Raw genomic sequence first — 18,184 nt, 5'->3', positions numbered from 1 at the left:
TTTAAAAATTCATATCTCCGGTTCCCCTTTTCCGATTTTATTCGTTTTTGTTTCATTTTAAAGATAAAAATACAATCTATTTTCATGAATTGGTTTTGGATTTTTAAACTGTTTCCTGTGTTTTATTTAATTACTGTTTTGTGATATTTGAACGCTTTACACTCTGTCTCCTAAGTTAAGCCTTGTCGCTCGTTGCCAAGCTACCAAGGGATGAGCTGGGTTTAATTTACTGGGACCTAACTGGACCTAAGTGGAGGTTAGTGGGCTATTGCTAAGTGTAGCTACTTACCTGCCCTTACCAATAACCCATTTTCCAACACGCGGCCGCAGCGGTATGTTGGCGGTCTTCTGCATGGCGGAAAGCGGGATTTACCGCCAGGGTTGAAATGAGGGCCTAAGTCTCCTGCCGGTTAGGCAGGACAGCCAGGGCATGGCTGAACTAGTGGATAGCCTTCGGTGGGCTCAATACTTTCTCTCAGAGGAGAGCGACCTGGAAGGCCGATGTTCTCTGGGTCCCCGCTCTCCTCTTCATGTGCAGCCCAAGGGCGTGTGGGGTGGAAATCTCATTGGAGGTTCCCTGCACCATTGGGCCACAGCATCATTCTTGGGTGGCATTTTTGTGCCCCCCCCTGCATTGGAGGGCCACTGCAGGCCCTGGGGGGGGGCTCTAGAGATCGCGGGCCCAAAGAGGGCCCGTTTCAAATCAGAAGGGGTGCGTGGTGCCTCCCCTCCTGTTCCAAAAAGTATTGGCTGACCTTGGACCCCATTGTGAGGGTCAATGGAGGCCCAGGGGCCCCCCACCAATCGCAGGCCCCTGGAGGGGCCTGTCAGGAGTTCAGAGGGGGGTGCGTGCCACCCCTCTCTAACCCAGAGTTTTTAAGGAGGCCCCCAACTTTGCACAGAGGAGCGCCCCTTCCTCTTCCTTTGGGTGCTGGAGGTGCCTTCATCTTACACAGGTACTTCCTAGAGAACAATATATATGGCCTAAGTTCTTCTTAGAGAATTAGGTGATTAATATGTTGACCACCTGTGTTACGAGGTTTTCTTATGCATATGCAAATGTTCCTTTTATGGGCATAACATGTTCATATGTTTTTCTGACTTGCCATACGTTTTATAATGTTCCTAATATGGGCTTTTATGATATTCTTATGACAAGTGCTTTGGTGGAATAATATGTTTCCTGACTACTGCTTATGTTGCCGAATACTGAGTAACCTGTGTGTTATATGTGACTACTGCTAGTTTGCAGAGTATCTAATGTTTAACGTTCTCACAACTGCTAAGGTAGCAGGATACTAGTGATATGTGATATGTGATATTTGGTCTAATAATTGTGTTGTGTACAATACAGTATAGTTTCATATAACTAGGTGTTGTGTTTTCCTTTGTGGTGGAGGTAGTGCATCACGTGTGTTGCATGTGTTGTGCAAACACTTTACACATTGCCTCCGGGTTAGGCCTGACTGCTCATGCCAAGCTACCAAGGGGGTCACCAGGGGTTATGTTGGACGTGTAACTCCCTTACCCTGACTAGAGTGGGTGGGTTTTACCTTGCTTAGGTGCATACCCTAGCCAACCAGAAACCCCATTTCTAACATAACGTCAGAGGGTCAGCGTGACAAAGGTATATACATTAATCAAAGCATGCAGGCAGATTTGTTTCTCAGTGTTTCTGCCACACACAACCATGGTGTCATGCATTGTCTCCTTTTGGCAGGTGAATTTCAATGATCAATCGGAATTTAGTTTTTGTCAAGTACACTTTTTTTCAAAGGTTTCAATGTGTTGCTGGTCTTCTTTCTGCATTTGATATGGGTTGGTCTTCCGATGTAATGTATTTCACATTCCATTTCTTGTGGGTGAGCATTTCTCCTTGGATACTTGAAGTGACTCTGATTGGATGGAGATGTTCGTATTGCTGAAGTCTACTCCTATGAAAAAACATCTGAGTTTGTTAGGTCTGTGAATTCTCCTTCCCTGTTCTTATTAGTATTGATTGACATTGAAGATGGGTCAATCACAATAAGCTTGAAATAGTTCTTTGGGCAGCAGATTGTGTTTTTAGGAACCTCTTTCCTCTGTAGCGCTGTCTTTGAGGATGCAAATTAAAACATTATGTTTATTCATTTTGGACAGCTAACATAAAGACCAAAACATCAGAGAACTTTATAGAGTTCACCTTCACATCACAAATCTGCAGGGCTAATCATAAAGAAACTTATTGAATATCAGGGACTGTAAATGTGCATGAATCCTTGTCAAACAAAAAAAAGGCAAATTTAAAATATGTACATAGCGAAGTAGTTCAAGGACTCCCAGATCACAGTATACTGGATAACCATCAAGAAAAAGATAGAAGGGTCATGTTAAAGTAATAATAGTCAACTAATACAATGTGCCAGTTAGACAGATCAAACACTTTCATAGAAACTGAATACAAATACAAAATGGAGAAAAAGGGAAATCACTTTTTGTCCGAAAGCTCTCGTTGCATACTTTCCAAAAATGTTTATATAATTATTTTTTATTATTTTTCAAAATGAAGATACAAAGACATAACAAGGCCAAACATTATTTTACAGATTCATTAATGTGTCTTGTCTCGGGTGATATAACACAGTGAGTTAAGAGAGAAATTGTCCAAACATGCATCAGAGAGCAAGAAGTGGTATTGTGGGAGGGGTGGCTAGAAGGGGTTGGATTAGGGTTCAGAATTAGCACTGGTGTTTGGGAGAAAGGTCCAAGGATACGTGTAATTGTCTTGTGGTTTACGCGTTGGGGATGCACATCAGTATCAGGGTGGGTTTGGCCATTGGGGCAGATTCTTTGTGGTGGTCAGGAGGCTCCATGAATGGAGTTTTCTAGAGAGGGTCTAAGCTCACGAAGGCAAGCATTGGATGGGAATATGAAGGGCACCCAATGTCTTCGTCACCCTTGAACCTTGATCCTATGAAATAGTCAAAGAGTTGTAATGCTCAAAGGTGCTGTGAGGTATAGAATCAGTATTCCAGTTTAGACATATTATTTATCAGGGGTTGCCAAATGCATGTGATTTTAAGCTCTGTATATGTTAAATCTTGTGTGATCTGTTCAATAGCTAGGACCTGCCACATCTTGTTGAACCAATGGGCTGTGTGGAGCTTCTTTCTTTTTCCAGTTAACAGCTATAAGTTCTTTGGCTGCTCCCGCCATATGCCATAAAAACATTTAATTGGACTCCAACATGGTTTTCAGGGTAGAGGGCAGTACGCCAAGGAGTACAATGACTGGGTCCTCGGAGATCAGTTAGCCTTTAATTTGGTTCAGTATCTCCCTCCAAAAGGTTTGTATCACCATACAGGACCATCATTTGTGTTGGTGTAAGGTACCACTAATACATCACTTTGTAAGCCGATTCTTTTTCAAGTATGGTACACAGAGTTTTAGTGATGTCATGCCAAAGCTGGTCCTTGCTCAAAATGTCCCTTTGATGATCAGCCTTCCAATGGGATTGATATTTGTGTTGTCTGACTGATCTTGAGTCTTTCATGGCCCTATAGGTTCCAGACGTGAGGTCTTTTGTGTCCGAGAATGAGCGTTTTAGGTTTTTGTAAATTGTCAGTTTCCCAGTGTTGGAAAGTGGGCTATTGGTAGTGATAAGTATGAACCTACCACTAGCAATATAGGTTAAGTGAAGGTCTCAGTAAATTAGCCCCTTGCTCAACCCTTGATAGCTGTAACCGAGCAGTCAAACCTAACTTAGGAGACAAGAGTGTTAAGCATTCAAAAACATCAATACAGTAAATAAGTGAGACACAACACACAATTAAAAACTCACACCAATTTATAAAAATAGGTTACATTTTTATGAGTACATAGATTCCAACATGACAAAAATCCAATCTAGGGACACAGAGACATGAATTCTTAAAAAATAAACACTTCCTAGTGCTGAGAAACTCAAAGTGCCAACTTTACCAACATTCTCCAAACTTCTCCAAACTTCAGGAGGTGTTTTCTGAAGTCCACTTTGCATGTACAAAGGGTCAAAAACACAAATCCAAGGGTCTGGAATCCCCTGGATAGTTCTTGGAAAGTCGGACCACAATTCCCACAATGCACCTGGCCAAATCCTTAAAAGGTCACTGGATACACTCCAAGCTGGGGACTGTTGTTGGAAATGATGGAGGTGAAAATCTGTTAGCCTGTCCCTGCAGGGCATCCACTCCTGAGTCCTTCTTGAAGCAAGGCACCGTCCCCAGGGCTGTAGTACCCGATTTTGCAGTGGGTGCAGTTCACTCAGGAGTGCAGGCAAAGGGTGCACATACAGATTCCAGCAGGGCAGTCCTTCTTCTTCTTGTGGATTCAGGCAGCAGATCTGAGAGGCTATGCACCTCTCACATATGTATTCCCAGCTCTTGGGCATCGGGAAGGGGGGCACACCTGACAAATAGAATGCAGGGTGACACCCAGATTAATGATCACTTCCTCCAAAGTGTGGCATATTCCTGCCCCAGAAAGCACCATTATTCCAAAATCGATTATGGCTGAAATTTCAGCAGAGCAGTCAGAGCTGATGAAACCAACCCCCAGTGTGGCTCATTCCATAGCTCTCCTCCTCCTAACATCTGCAAATTCCTTCCTTAAGCCTGGTATTTGGCTGAGGGGTCCAAAAGGTGACCTAGCATTTTTTGCCTGTCCTGGTCTCCTTTGAGGCTTGGGCCCATATTTATACTTTTTGACGCAGATCAGCGCTAGTGCAGATTTTCATCAAAAGGTTTACAGCCGGCTAACGCCATTCCAACGTGCCAGCCGGGTGACTTATTTATGGAATGGCATTAGCCGCCGCTGCAGCCTGGTTAGCGGCAAAAGAAATGACTCTAACTGGGCAGCGGAGGCGTAGGGAAGAATAGGGATTGTGCATCAAAGAATGGTGCAAGTCAGGTTAGATTCAAAACTATTGACTCAAATCTGACTAGCGTCATTTTATGCCCCCTTAGCAAAGACAGGAGTCATGCCCCCCTGCCCAATGGCCATGCCCAGGGGACTGCTGTCCCCTGGGCATGGCCATTGGGCACAATGGCATGTAGGGGGGCCCAAGTTAGGCCCCCCTATGCCACTTTAAAAAAAAAATACAAACCTCCACTTACCACTACTTAAAGTAGATGGGTTCCCCCATCCATGGGTGTCCTCCAGGGGTGGGCGAGGGTGGCAGGGGGTGTCCCTGGGGGCAGGGAAGGGCACCTATGGACTGCTTCCATTGTCTGAGACCATGGAAATGAGCCCACAGGTCCCTTAATGCCTGCCCTGACCCAGGTGTTAAAAAATGACTCTAAACTGTTTTACAGTAATTTTTTAAGGCCCTCCCGTGTGTCATTTTTGCACGGGAGTATAAATAAGGCGCAAAGGCCTTAGAGTCTATTTTTTGCCCTGGAACGCCTACCTTGCATCTCATTAACGCAAGGTAGGTTCCCACTGTAGAAATATTACTCAAACTCCATAAATTTGGAGCTAGACGGGTCTAGTGCCAAAGTATAAATATGGAGTTAGGTTTATGCAGGATTTGCATAAAAAAATGATGCAAATCCGGCGCAAACAGAGTATAAATATGCCCCAAGATGCTTTATTACCCTCCCTCTGCTCTGGAATTCCTGTGTAGCTGCAGAGCTGCCCTTCACCAGGTTGCCTCTACCCTGGGCACCACTTATCACCTAATCAAAGCAGCTCTGCTAATCCTGTTAGCACTGATCAGTCAGAGGAAACCTTCAGAAGGCTGGATTTTGGTTTACAGAAATAAAAGCCTTATAACTTCTTTCCAGTACAAGTTGTGATAAATTCACCAACGTCAAATTGCTGAATTTATCAAAACAAATCTTTTAAGTTCTTGAGTTACTTTTCTACGCTTGTCCTTACTATATTTACAATAAAATACAATATTGCAATGATAGCCTATGGAGCACAGTATCTATAATGGGGGAAAAGAAATGAACAGTTTTTCCATCATCAGTGTTTATAAAATGTCTTTTATAAGGACCCTGCTTATAGTTACATGACCCCCTACCACTGGGACACCTAGGCGATACCCTGGGGGAACTTAATATGCATATAACAGGTAGATCATCACAATGATAGCGCCCAAAACACCAAAGTCAAATTGGGATACCATTTCCATTTAAATGCAGTCTTCAGAGTCAGGATGCATTAAAAAATTATAGAAAACCTCCAGCAATGCCGACATGAAAAGGGCAGCAATTCAGCTGCACCTCTACTTCCATGCCCTATTATGTACTAGGGTCTTATAGGTAGTTGGCACCCCCTTGCTATAATATTTACTAGGGACTTGTAGGGGCTTGGTATGAATTTAACTTTTAAAGGTAGGCTGCAAGGCAGGCCTGCATCTAAATGGACAGAGAGCACAGAGCAGTGCACACATGCAAGTGCAGAAAACTGGGCATCTAATCCCCATGCCCTATTATATACTAGGGACTTATAGGCAGGGTCTATCAGGTTAATTCGAAGGGTATCCTAATACCTAGGGTACTCTGCTACATGCATGTGTCTTAACATAGCACTTGCCTGGTTCTGGTTAACAGAGCCCATGGAACAATCAGAGCCGGTTACCATCAGCACCAGTCAGCCACAAAGAAAATGGGGGTGAACGGAGCAAAAAGATGACTTTGCAACACCTAGTTGTAGTAGAGATGTTGGTGGGGCATAGATTCCAGTATTTCCCTTGCCACTATTGTAGTCAAACTTTCTCTGATGTATGGGACTCAAGTTTGCATTGCTCATTCTTTTAATGGGCTTCTCTGAAGGAGGTCACCTAGGGTCCTGCATCCCCCAGGAGAGGGTTTGGGATCTAGAGCATGTGAGAAATCAGAGTTCTTTCTTATTGGTGTGTGTGGGATATGGAAATGTTGTTAGGTCACTTCTAACTGCAAGGTGGTCCCAGATGTTGAGGATTGTTTTTATGGGTGTTGTTATATAAGCACTGCTCAGGTGGGAGGAACAAGGGTACCATGCAAAGCCCCATAGTGGTTGGCACGGTCCATGTGGAACCAATGTTTTTCTCTCTCTATTGAGGTCCATTCATAGATTAAATTAAATGTGCATCTCTGTAGTATTCTAGAAGGTTTTGACAATCCAGTCCTCACTTGTACCTTGGAAACATAAGATGTTTATTTGAGATACACAGATGTTTTTCATTTCAATTCTATCTAATGATGTGTGCTTGTACCTGTATTGTGTTCCACTACTGGAATAGGCGTGGGAAGGGTTGAACGAGGTACAGAAGGTGGGGCAAAATGTTCATTTTAACAACATTGACATGCCCCAATCAAGAGATATAAAGCAGACTCCATCCCCAAAGATCCTCCAGTATGGATCCCCAGTAGTTCTTCTAATTTAATCTAGTACAGTCCTCCAGCTGAGACGTGATATGAAGGCCTAAGTAGCGGATCGAAGATGAGGCTCATTGGAAAGGGACTTGAGATAGTAGGAATAGTATGATTTATCTGTATTGTTTGTCACGTCTCATGCATATTTGAACTTCGTCAAGGTAGTGAGTAGGGCTGGTAAAGATGTAGAGGGGTTAGTTAGTGTGAAGGGATGCCTTCTGCAAAGAGATTGAGTTTATGGTCATATCCCCGAAGGGGATACCTGTGTCTGTTGGTGTATGTATGATTTTGATAGCTAGACGTTCAATCGCCAGGGTGAAGAGGAGTAGGGAGGCAGCAACCCTGGAGAGTCCCCCTGGCTGTGGAGATAATCTGTGTGCATTGCCTGTTGACCCTTATAATGGCTGTGTGGGGTGGGATGTGTTCCATCACTTTATTCCTCACTTTAGGTCCAATCTGTATTTTGTTTAGGACTGCTTCCAGGATGGCTCTGCTCACTGGGTCAAATGTTTTTTCCACATCCAACAAACTAGCAATCCTGCAATATCATGCTTATGCCCCTTTTGTTCTAAGTGGCCTAAGCATCTACCTTTATCTGCACCTGTGTTGGATGACTCCCACCTGGTCCAGGTCTATCGGTCTTGGGAGGAGAGCTACTAGTTGGAATACCAGATGTTTTGTATAGAGCTTTGAATCTATGTATAGAAGAGCAATTGGACAGCAAGACAAGGAACTAGTTGGGTCCTTCCTGTGCTTTAGAATGAGTGATATTTAAGCTACACACGTCATTGGCATGAGGCTAGTGGTGTGAGTGAAAGAGCTGAACAGTGGGATTAGATTGTCCTGTAGGGCTAAACAAAATGTTAGGTAAAAGGCAGGCATGAGGCTATCCGGGCAGGGGAACTTCCTGGATGGGAGGAATTTAATCACCTTGTTGAGCTCAGTGAAGTCTATGGAAGCCTCTAGTTTATCTCCATAGTTCAGGTCTATGGGGTTCCATCGGCTGTCCCGTCAAAAGGAATGTATGTTATTGTGGAATTCAGGGTCTCAGTCATACAAGGCTTGATAGAAACTGTGGAAGGCTTCTCACTTCTTGAATCCTGTGTCTATCCTCCATGGTTGTGTGGAACTGTGGGATGAATGTTTTGATTCGGTGAAGCCTGAACTTATGGCCTAATAGTGTGCCTACTTTGTCTCCTTTATCAAAAAATTGTTGACCCATGGATTAAAATGTGGTTGGTTCTATGTGCCTTCAGTTATCCTCATATCATTGTTAGTTTGCATTGGGTGGCTCCACTGGGGATTTGTTTGGCTGTGTTCTCTATGGTAATGATCATCCCCTTATGGTGGCTTTGAAAGCGTCCCATATGATGTAGAGAGGGGTTTCCTGAGTGGAAAATGGGTAATGTAATCAGTTATTGTGGTAGTTCTAGCTGCTCTATCACAGGGACTTTCAAAACCTGTGGGTTTAGTTACTAGTGAAGTCCCCCTGGCAGGTTAAAGGCCCTCCTTCCAAGTTATTTACGGATTGAGTGATGAGGACATAGTCAATAAGGGAATTTGTGGTGTGTAAATAGGAATAAAATATATAGGTGGTCATTATGACAATGGAGGTCATTATTAAATTGGCTGTAATGCCTCCAACAGGCTGGCAGTAATTACCGCCAAATTATGACCATGGCAGCGATAACTCCATAGACAGCCAAGGCACTAAACCAACGACCAGGGTGTAAACACCGCTGACCACGATGGTAGCCATCAACAGCCAGGCAGAAGACAAGTATCCCGCCCACCATATTATGACATAGCAAACCGCCACGATTTCTGGGGCGGTACAAACGCCATTGAAAGCCTGGCGGAAACATTTCAAAGAAGACGAAAGACTCACCATGAGAGACACAGAGAAGATCAACACCGCCTTGGAACCGGAACTTCAATTCTTCCCGATGTTCATCTACGCTATGCTCCACCTTGGACACCAATGCCGACGAAGACGATGACGGTGAGTACAGCTGCCTAGAACACATGGGAGGGAGGGAGGAAAAGGCGACTGACACACATACACACACAACACACAACATACACACAACCAGATGCAGAGGAAAACCGGTCTCAAAGGACACACATCATAATAATGCAAGGACAACATTTAGCCAGAACTGATAGTGTAATTTGATCCCTACAGCCACCATATTGTCCATGTGACAAGAGAATTTTGAGTCACTGTTCAGAAAGGGCCAATGGCCAGTCCAAAGTAGAAAAGGCCCACATGGCCACAGGGCACAGTCCAAGGCCCAACGTGTTCCCTGATGAAATCTGCGCTACACTGTGCAGGGGCATTATGTTGGGACTGGCCAGGCACCACAGGGGAAGAGGGGTTAGGGGCACCTCAGCTGAAGTGGGGAACTTGCCTACTGGTTCTAGAGGGGGCTCCATGCCCATTTCTCTGTGCTGGGGAGTGAAAGGTCACAGTCTCTTAGGTGGGGAACTTACCCACTGGTTCTGGAGGGGGCTCCATGCCCATTTCTCTTTGCTGGGGAGTGCAAGGTCACAGTCTCTGAGGTGGGGAACCTGCACACTGGTTCTGGAGGGGGCTCCTTGTACAACAGTCCCTGGAGGGTGGCCTACATGCCCTCTGCTGGAGGTGAGGGCTGCTGGGTCTCAGCTGGAGGTGAGGGTTCCTTGCCCACTGCTCGTTAAGGTGTTACCCTGCCTGCCTCTGCTGGAGGTGAGGCTCCTTGCCCACTTCGGATTGAGGTGTTACCCTGCCTGCCTCTGCTGGAGGTGAAGGCTTCTTTCCCACTGCTGGTGGAGGTGTTACTCTGTCTGCCTCAGCTGGAGGTGAGGGCTCCCTGCCCACTGCCGGTGGAGGGGGCCTCTTGCCTCTCTTTGTTGGTGGAGAGGGATCCTTCCCTTCCCATTCTTGCCTCCATGACTAGGAGGTGCCTCCACTGTCCCTGTCTCAAGTCCCTTGCGTTTCACCACCCCAGTCTTCCCTTTCTGAGGCAGAGGTGTGCTCACAGTAGGAGTGGCAGCTGTCACACTCTGGGTCCCCTTTGTGCCAGCAGCTGTTGATTTGATGGTAGCAGTGGCAGACTGGCTGAGGTGCTGGGTCGTTGTGACCCTGCTCTTACGGGCAGGACAGGGGGGTGGAAGGGGAGGGAATAGGTCAAGTTGGGCTAGGAAAAGCTTCTTAGGGACGGTGGAGTGGAATGAGGGAGGAGGGATGGGAGTATAGGTTGAGGGAGTGATTGTTGGAGGTATACGTCTGCTGGACTTGGGTGCAGGTGCATGGGCAGTGTGCTGATCAGAGGTGGATGGCTGTTGGGAGTCTGGGTGCGTGCGCTTGTGTCTATTAGGAGGGGGCACACAGGGTGGGAGAGGAAACAGGGGACGCGTGGATGGATGTTGTGGAGGTGTCTGCAAGTGAGGTTTGTGTGCAGCTTGGTGTGGTGATGGCAGTGGTGGCTACTGATGCAGTACATGCTGGTGTAAGTGTGAGTGTGGATGTGACTGTGAGGGACGAGTAGGAGGGGGAGACAGTGGAGGCAATGGATGTTATTGTGTGTGCAACTGTCTGTTGTTTATGTGAGTGCTTGTGGCCTAAAGTGTGCTGCCTGTGTTTGTCTGTGCCACTCTTGTGTGATGTTTTGTGTGCATGCTTCTCTGTCTGTGTGCAGACGAGGGGTTAAAGAGATTGGGACTGGGAAGTGGTAGTTGAAGGGGGGACGGTAGGAGCATAGACAAGGGCTGCCATCAGAGAGGAGGCCAGAGCCTGGAATGATCTCTGTTGGGCTACCAATCCATTGTGAATGCCCTCCAGGAATGCATTGCATTGCTGTATCTGGGATGCCAGCCCATGGAAAGCATTCACAATGATTGACTGACCTACAGAGAAGGATCTCAGGAAGTCAATAGCCTCATCACTTAAGGCAGCAGAGCTGACTGGGGCAGGGACTGAGGTGCTGAGGCGAAGGAGATGCCCACCCTCCTGGGTGAGCGGGCACAGGCAACTCGGTGAGGTGCTACTGGAAGGGCAGTACTGGTACGGGGTGGCGGCTGTACCTGTAGCTGGGGTGGTTCCAGAGGTGTCTACCACCACCAGAGAGCTTCCATGGGAGGAGGAATCAGAGTCAATGTTGTCACCTCCTGGCTCGCCGTGGTGCGCCCCTCGTACTCCGTCCCACTGGTCCCCTCAGCGTCAGTGGACTCAGCCTCCTGGGTCATATGGGATGCAGCTCCTTCTGTCGCAGGTACCCCTGCTCCTCTGCCAGATGATGATAATGTACACATGGACAGGATGACATAAGAAGAAAGGGGAGGGGAGAGAAAGGGAGTACTGGGTCAATTACAGCACCAACACCACAGATGGCACACACATTACAGTCACACACAGGGATCAGGATTGAGCACCATGCACCACACTGGCATTACATTGTCTAGGTACCACAGCAAGATGTGAGACAACCACCACCAACTGCACCCCTCCTGGGAGTCACTAAGCCCTGTGTGACATGGAATGCAACCTAGCTAGTTTACCAGATTTTGCAATGCAACCATTACCTTTAGGCTGGATCACATTGCAGTGTCTGACCTGGCTTTAAGGGGCACCCACTAACTGACACCCACCACCAGGATGCCATGCCACCTACCAATTATAGTTGTAACGCCCACTGTACTCACCTCTTTCTGGCTCCTGTGATGCCCTCAAGTGCTCATCCAGCTCTGGGTAGGCCACTACCAGTATGCAGGCCATCAGGGGGTCAGAGGCCGTCCCCACCTGGGCTTCTACGGTCTTCCGAGCCCAACGTCTCAGGTCCTCCCACCTTTTCCTACAGCAGGTGCTCTGCCTGCTGTAGACCCACAGGGTCCACACGTCCTTGGCGATGGCACACCACAATCCCTTCTTCTAATGGGTGCTGACCTGCAGAGGAAACACAGACAGGAGGATACCATTACACATGCAATCCAGCCTGTCACACATATGGCCCGTAAACCCCATTTCCAGCTCCATTGGCACACACATCACCCAGCTCCCACCATGTACACTACCACCAGACATACCACGTCCTCAAATGGCACTATGCTTGCACATGCATCTCCATGCGACCTTGTCACATGCATTGTGCCCAACGTGTACTCAACTGTCGGTCTAGGGATCCATACAGCTGTCCATACTGGAGAAGGACCACATCTACCAAGTGCTCCAACTCCTCTGAAGTGAAGACAGGGGCACTTTCCCCGGTCACACGGGCCATGGCAGGATCCAGACACAGGTCACGGCTGCACACACAGTGTAGGTGTTGTCCTGTGGAAAGTCAGGAATCAAGTGAGGATTTAGATGAAAATGACAGTCACGTCCGCGACGGTGTACACCGTCACCACCACCGCTGCTCCCCATTGGTCACTGTACTCCATAGACCCCCGATTAGCTAATGAGGAGTTTCAGATAGTCCATAACTGCGTCATTGCTACAATTTGCACATACATTGACATTCTCACTGTCCCATTAAATCAATGCTCACAGTGCACTGAGGAGGTGGTTCCATTGTTCAAATTGTGACACCTTACTCACATTTGTGTCCCTTACATACCTACCACTGTGGATATATAGGAGGGGGAGACAATACTCTGTGTAGAGACCCCTTGAGCACCTGGCTACACTGGAGGACAGGCACATAATACTGACCTACAGACTAGACAGGGCCACAATCACAGAGCTGTATGCTCAATAGGAGTCTGATCTGATATCAGCTATCCGTCATCCCACTGGGATGTCCCCTCTTGTGCAGGCTCTATCAGTGCTCCATTTCCTGGCAACTGGTTCTTTCCAAGTGAAAGTGGGCTTGGCAGCAGGAATGTCACAGCCAATGTTCTCAATTGTGCTGGCAAGGGTTTTGTCTGCCTTGCTGAAACACATTTGCAGCTACATTGCTTTCCACCATGTGGAAGATTTGGCCACTGTGAAGGCAGGATTCTTTGCAATGGGACATATACCGAATATAATTGGGGTGATTGACATTACACATGCTGCATTTGTCCCCCTCTGCCAGAATGAACAGGTGTTCAGGAATCGGAAGAGTTTCCACTCACTCAATGTGCAAATGGTGTGCCTGGTGGACCAATACATCTCCCACGTCTCTGCCAAGTATCGGTGCATGACGCCTTTGTCTTGAGGAATAGCAGCATCCCAAATGTGACGGCACAACTACAGAGGCACAGGGTGTGGCTAATAGGTGAGCCTGACTCCCCACCCTATGTATGTCACTGTATGCCTTCTGGTGTTAACCCCATACCATTGTGTAAGGCTAATGTTTGTCCCTCACTACTTGCAGGTGACTCTGGCTACCCAAACCTATTGTCGCTCCTGATCCCTGTGAGGAATGCCAGGACAGGGGCTGAGAATTGTTATAATGATGCACATGGGTGAACCAGGAGAATTACTGAAAGGACCTTCGGCCTCCTGAAGGGCAGGTTAAGATGTCTTAATCTTGGTCTAACCCTTTTCTTTGGTACAATAAACAGTGTTGGTTTTTGGGGTTTAGAACCAATTTTAGCCTTTCACTTCCAGAAATAGTGCCTGACTGTAGCATTCTCTTGAGAAACTTTCCACCACGGCAGTCACCACCAAAAGATCTCTGGCAAAGAGCCCCCTAACGGGGAGCCCGTCAGACATTGCAGCACCGGTCTGACGAGGAGCACCCCGATGATGAAGCATGACATCCGTCAGGATGTGTGAGGGCTCTTGCTCCTGAACTTGAAGGTTCCCGTAGATTAACTCTCCCTTGGAACAGTCTACACCTTTTTGTATAACAGGTTAAGATGTCTCCATCTAACAGGTGGATCCGTGTGTTACTCACCCGAGAAGGTCTGCCAGATAGTAGTGGCATGCTGCATGTTGCACAACCTAGACCTCAGATGACATGTGCTGCCTATCTGCAGGAGGAGGAGAATGGAAATGCCCCTGTGGCAGCAGTAGACCCTAGGGACAGTGAGGATGAGGAGGCAGAGGATGAGGATGTGGACAACAGAACATTAGTTATATGTCAATACTTCCAATGACACACAGGTGAGACAGTGAAACTGACCATTCCTCTGATTATTGGTGTTGTCTGTGTGGCTGTAGCAGGTAGGCATTCATTTCCTTTGCATCTCTACTTACTGTCACCTATGGCTTCTCATTTTGTAGATGTTGGTAATATAACAACTGTGTTGTGATGTGATGACTGCAGACTTCTACATGTCATTAAATGAATGATATCACAGTGTTCAGATCATTTGCACATGATGTGACTGTTTCCTTAAATGCACATTTTCATCACATAAAACACTTTCACTTAAGTTGTGTTCAAGGGTGTTTATTGCAGTGCAAATAATTGACAGAAAAGTGCAATGGGATGGGGTGATAATTGAGGAAAGTCCAGGGTATTGTTCTAGTCTGTTTGTAGCACAGGTCCAGTGTCCAAGGGGCCATAGGAAGGGAAGCAAAGGCAGTTCAGAGTGTACAAGGTGACAGGGTGGGACACAAGGGGGACATTCAGGAGAGTCTCATTTCCTGGCGTTGGTCTTGGTTTTGGCAAGTGTCTCTGGCTTCTGTCTGGGTCACAGGGAACGTTTGCGGGGTTGTTCACCTTCTGCAGGGGAGGGGTGCTAGTGGCCTCTGGGTCCTGTGGCAGGGCCTCTTGCCCACTAGCTGCAGTGGAAGTGGTGTGCTGGTCGGTAGACTGGCTAGTCTTAGGGGCCCGCTGGTGTGCTCTCTATTCCCTCATGATGTTGGCCATATTTGCCAGCACCCCAGCTATGGAGACCATGGTGGCGTTGAGGGTGTGCAAATTCTCCCTGATCTCCAGATGGTGTTCCTCCTGCAGCTGCTTGTTCTCCTGCATGTTGGTAAGGATCTGGCCCATCTTGTCCTGGGATTGTTGGTAAGCCCCCAGGACCTTAGTGAGTGCCTCCTGTAAAGTCGTTACCCTAGGCCTATCCCCCCCCCGGTGCACAGCGGTCCTCCCAGTGTTCCTGTTCTCCGGATGCAAGATGTTTCTGAACTGTGCTGCTCTGCGACTGTTTTCTGTGAAGTCCTATGTGGTTAATAGTGAAATGAAAATCACATTTGTAAGACTGTATGCTTGATATTTACGATTTTTAATCTGCAACTATTGATGCTTTATTGTACACTTTCATGGTTAAGGCTACCAAATTAAGTATTTTGATGATGGCATCACTCATGACATGTTTCATAATATCATTTATGACATCACTGATGGGAAGAGCATCTCATCTCCATAGGGTGTGGCTAGAAGGAGGGCCTTTTTTCTATTAACTGGAGAAGGCGGTGGCCGTTTTGGTTGAAGGATTCTGGGAACATTTCTAGTAAACTGAGAGAAGAAGTGCTGAAACAGAGATAGAAGCCAAGGGAGAAAGTAGACAGTATTGGGTGTATGGAATGCTGCAATTACTGGCTGGTGCATAGGTTATGACTGGCACATCACCACCACCTCGTCAGAATACTTCTGAATCTGTGAATAAAACATCTCTGCAAAAGATTACTCTGCCTGTCTGCTGGGACAAAGAAGACTAAAGGACACCTGACTTCTGCTTGCATCCTGGGAAAAAAAGCTGCTTTCCAAGAGTCAAGTAGTTGGTCTATTGTTGCCTGCTATAGGGAAAGACGCAGCAGAATAGTCTTTACTTCAGAAAAGGCCAGTTGCTAATCTGGGCTGGACTCTTTACAAGCTCTGGTTGACTAGAGACTTGGTGACTGGAAATCTGCCCTGAGGGCTATAGAATTGTCATGGAGGAGCTTTTCAATCAATTTGATATATTTTGTCTTAGCATTCCGGGGCAAGGTTTCTAAGTGGCCCTAGGGTGGGAGCAACTTTAGCAGGTAAGAAATCCAGGCTTGTCTCACTCTGAGCTCATTGCTGCTCTGAGAGGGGCTTCAGTAGGAGTTATTGCAATATGTATCCAGTTTTGTTGAGCCTGGTCCATGTAATGTTATCAGCCGTGCCCCACTTGAGGATGTTGGGAACTGAAAGGTTGACTAATTCCAAAGTTAAAATTTTGGCCCATGGAGAGGTGGAAAATCTGCCCCAGCAGCAAAGCAAATTCTGTGGCTATGTAATCATGCTTTGTCTTACTTAGAGCTTTACATGGCAAAGATTCAATCTTCAGAGGGAATTTAACAATGATATATCCAACATTGAGGGACCTCCAGGTCATCTTCTACTCTTACCCTGCTGGTTGTGGGAACACCAGAAAATCAATTGAGTAACATGAATAAAGTTTGGTCGACCTTAAATTGAGCTAGGTCTCAGTTAACTGCAATCTGTGGCTTTTTATTGGTGCCTTTTGTTTTCTTGCTGTGTTTTGCCTTAAAAATTTACAAATATTTATCAGATTCTCCCTATCTCCTTTTGATTGTTTTATACTCGTTTTTACTCATTATTTTTTCTGTTTTTCTAAATGGTCGGAGAAGATTATTGTGTTGTGTTCTCAGCTTTTAAATGGTTTACTGCTGCATGAAAGTATATTTTAAAGAGTTGCATACAGTTTGTGCCTTTGCTACCAGGTGTTGAACGGAGATTTTCTAGAACTGCGCTGTGACTTAACCAGAGGATCTTTATTTAGTTGGTATTGGTACCCCTTTCCCAAATACAAAACACTTTTCGACACTAGATTAAAGCCTTGCTGAAAACGTGTCTGGCTGTGGCCAACAACAAAATGTGATTCAAAGTTAGAAGTTACAAGTAGCCACCGATTTCGTTGAAAAAAGACATGATTTACATCCAATGTATAGTCGGACTACAGAGAGTGTTGCACGAACACACAGAGAAGGACAGTGTGAGGCGTGTGATAAAGGGTTCTTATGAAGAGAATTAGTCTGGTAAATGGGACTCGGAATTCGATATCCACAAGGTCACAATGACAAGATCGAAGTGTTGTTTTGTCGAAAACAGAGAATTACAACAAAGAAAGGAAAAAAAAAATATTAATGAAAACTTCAACCCTGAAAAAATATGCAGTCTGGATAGACATGAGTGCACAATAATTTCGAGTTAGCCTCGCATGAGGTTAAGGGTGTTTGGGTGGTAATGGGGTGAGAATGGGACAAACAAGAAAAAACATTTCAGTTACTCTAATCATATATCCACATTCACTAGTCGCCCATCTCGCTAAGAGGTGGAAGAACTACTAACCATATTTATACTTTTGTAGCGCCGAATTTGCGTCGCTTTTTGACGCAAAAACGGCGCAAACTTCCAAAATACAATTGGGGCATATTTATACTCCGTTTGCGCCGAATTTGCGTCGTTTTTTTCGACGCAAATTCGACGCAAAACTAACTCCATATTTATACTTTGGCGTTAGACGCGTCTAGCGCCAAAGTTCATGGAGTTAGCGTCATTTTTTTGCGTGAACACATTCCTTGCGTTAATGATATGCAAGGTAGGCGTTCCCGTCTTAAAAAATGACTCCGATGCTATTGCGTCGGATTTATACTCCTGGGCAAAAATGACGCCCGGGAGTGGGCGGGACTAAAAAACCCACATTTGCGCCAGATTTTAGCGCCTGGGTCAGGGCAGGCGTTAAGGGACCTGTGGGCTCAGAATGAGCCCAGAGGTGCCCTCCCAAGCCCCCAGGGACACCCACTGCACCCTTGCCCACCCCAGGAGGACACCCAAGGATGGAGGGACCCATCCCAGGGAAGAAATGGTAAGTTGTGGTAAGTATTTTTTTTATTTTTTTTTGTGGCATAGGGGGGCCTGATTTGTGCCCCCCTACATGCCACTATGCCCAATCACCAT

Source organism: Pleurodeles waltl, chromosome 5, assembly GCF_031143425.1.
Source record: "Pleurodeles waltl isolate 20211129_DDA chromosome 5, aPleWal1.hap1.20221129, whole genome shotgun sequence".
NCBI lineage: Eukaryota > Metazoa > Chordata > Amphibia > Caudata > Salamandridae > Pleurodeles > Pleurodeles waltl.
The sequence above is the reverse complement of the archived record's forward strand: the minus strand, read 5'-3'. Positions refer to the sequence as shown.